Genomic DNA, 3,315 nt, shown 5'->3' with positions numbered 1-3,315 from the left:
AATCTCAGGCAAGAGGGCAGTAGGCTCAGATTTGGGATTTTTGAGACATTACTTATCTTTAATTTGTAGAATGTATTGGAGGGGCAAGAACAGGTGTGAGAAACTCCATACTGCATCAGCATCATGCACTGTTAGAACAGTTGACACTTGGCTCTGTCCAAAACATTCATGGAGACATTCGGTCTACACCAAAAGGTCCTTGAAACTTGATCCTATCAAAAACCTACATTAGCATATATGTTCCATGTCAAATGGTTCTTAATATTTGGTCTTGCTCAAAGCGTCCGTGCTTAGAAAACATCCCTGAGTTTAAAAAGCCCATAAGGTTTATTTATAGTTTGGGTTCACAGGATTAATACATAAAAAATACTATTGTATTTTTGTATGTTTTATTGGTCCAATGTGCTCTGGTTATGTTGCCAATAATGACCCTTCTCACCTTGGTAGCCTAACTGGTAATGACACATGCGATTAGGTAGATGATCAAATGTCTTCGTGGAGATTTTGAACAGGGCCCAATATCAAGAACCAAATATTAAGGACCTTTTGGTGTGGTCTAAATGTCTCAGTGAACCTTTTGATAGGAATAAATGTCCTGCAAGGGCACTCTTATAACAAAAAGGCATCTTAGTGTGCCACTTTAGTGAGCAAGAACATATCAGGAAGAAAAGGCATGGAAGCACACATTCAAAGGCGTGGAAGCCTGACACCTAGTTGTGCGTTTGCAGTGTTACCAGCACCCACGGTGCTACGGTGAAAGCCATGTGGAGAATGGAGGGACATGGAAGTGGAGAGTCACAGAAGTTGAGTGCTGCACAGACAGAGTGTGTGTGCTGAGGCTGTGGGTGGATTGCTTGGTGGAAGTGGTACTTCATGGATTTGAGGAGGGAATTTTTGGAGAGAGAACAGTGGTAAAGCTGTTGTAATGGTCTAGGTGAGAGATGATTCAACCCAAAAGCAAGACAATTGCTAAGAAAATAGAGAGGAGAAGATAGCTTTGAGAATCATTTAGAAAATTAAACTGGGAAGACTAGTGGCTTGAATGTATACAGAAGTTAAGGAGAAGGAAGAACTAGAATTACTGTAGGCTTATGCTTGCGTGACCAACTGAATAACAGTGCCATTAACTGAAACAGGAAATACAGGAGAAATCACAGCAAGCGTGGGTGAGCGCGGGACGGAACTTAATGCGCTCAGGTTTTTCGAGGCTATATTTGAGGCACCGGTGAAGCATTTGTTTGTGTACACGGTGTAGGACTATTTAGTGCTGGGGAGATTCAGTGCTGAAGAGCTGAAGGGCGGTTAGAGCCGTGCAAAGGAATAAGGGTGCCCAAGTGAGAATGGCAAGAAAATCAACCTGATAAGAAAATGCTGCCGAAACCTTACCATTTAATAGGGATCTTGCTAAATACACCCTCCTATATCTATTGTTTTTACAGAAAGACTGTTTGTGCATTTCTTCCATTATGTGAAGTCATTCTGTTCAATCAGCATATTGCTGCAGCCAGAAACACCTGTGTTTGAACCCAGCTCTAATACTACCAACTGTGTGAGCCCCCCCGAATAGAAAAAAAACCCAGCCTAACCAACATGGTAAATGAGTGCAAAGGAATGATAGATATTGCAAACACCCTTTCAAAAATGTGTAGCACAGACCAATTGTATCTTTGATGCGTGAAATCGTAAATAAATAGCCAAATAGGTCACAGATATATAGAAAGATAAATGGATAGTTCTGCCCTTCCCAGCTATTGTCCTTAACATATTATTTTTACTTTCTTTCTGACTTGGATTCCTCTCAATTTTTGTGAACTTCAAACTTCCCACTAGCAGAAAGTGAACTCCCAGACATCTGAAAGTCTTTTGCCATCTTCCTAACAGAGAGAGAGAGAGAGAGAGAGAGAGAGAGAAAGACCTACAAGACACACGGAGATATCAGCTGGTCCAATGTTTTGTGAACGCAGATGTTATCTTCCAATGAGATTTGCAATCAGTGTTAAAAGAAATATAAGATTTGATAATACTTATTTTCAAAACTTTGAAGGTGTCCAGAGTTGAAATGAAGGGAGATTGCTGCGCAAAGGGGAAGTTTTCTGTTCTTCATATCACACTGCTCAAGAGAGCTGAGCGTTTTCAAGCTGGCTAAAACTGGTGGTTAAAATTCCTCTTTGGGAGTAACAATGTCTTGAAAAACATAGGAGTCCTCTTCTGCTGTCAGCTGATGGGTGGAGTAATTGTATCCATCATAATGGTGTCCCAGTGTGGACAGGAATGTGAGCTGTGGGGAGCAGTGGGGAATGTATTTGTCTCAAGAAGTCAGTCCTAGACAGGAATTCACTTGGGAAAATAGGGTACCTTGGTCTTCTGAAATCCTGCCTGCAAAACCTAATCAGGAAAGGGGACCCTCCCCACTCCCCTTCAGGAACCCCTCCTGAGTCCTGGCGTTCCCTCCTCCAAACTGCCTTTGCTATTCTACCTGTGTCATTGTCCCATGGGTTCCTTTCCTTGAGGGCCTCTTTCATCTAGCAGAATCTGACAGCGATCCCTGGACTGGCAGATTTATGCAAAGAAATGATGATATCTGAATTTCTCCATGGGGATTCAGTTTCTCAGAGGTGCCTATAGTCAAGAATGAGTGATGGGTGCAGGGATTACTGTAAGAGAGACGTTATCACCTACATGGATCAACACTGAGGCCTGAGTAAGGAGAGTGTTTTTTTCTTCTGCAGGTAATGCCACGCAGTACAGGTAATAACTGCAAGGTTCATTCAGTCTGTATGTCAGTTAGAGGATACTAAAAAGAATGGAAATATTCCATTTATGCATATTAAATCATTAATATTTTATGGCCTGTCTTATTCTAATCAGATCATTTTGCTACTGTATTCGGATGGGTCATTCAAATAAACAAAACTACGATTTTTCTGCTCACCTGAAAAAAGATATGTGCTGAGAACTGTGCCTACAATAAATTCTAGACATATTAAGAATAATTTAGATGCATACTTGCACTAAATAGGCACAGGCTTCCTTACTACTAAATCTAAACGACTCAGAGGCTCTCTGCATTAGAACGGTGGAAAGACTGCCAAACCATCCGAAAGAAGCTGTTGTGAGGGTCTGAGAACTTCACACGAAGGGGGAGCCCGAGAGGCGAGTTTGGGGCGCGTGGCTGAACCGTCAAGCCCCCGGCAGGTTGTGAGCGGGCAGGGCGGGGCGCGGCCCCGGGCGGGGCAAGCGCGCCACCGGAGCTCCCGGCCCGCGCGCCGGGTGAGCCCGACACACGTCCTCACAACGTCCTGCCTGGCTGAGCGC

Source organism: Desmodus rotundus, chromosome 8 (genome assembly GCF_022682495.2).
Source record: "Desmodus rotundus isolate HL8 chromosome 8, HLdesRot8A.1, whole genome shotgun sequence".
NCBI classification, from domain to species: domain Eukaryota; kingdom Metazoa; phylum Chordata; class Mammalia; order Chiroptera; family Phyllostomidae; genus Desmodus; species Desmodus rotundus.
This window is presented reverse-complemented; position numbering follows the sequence as displayed.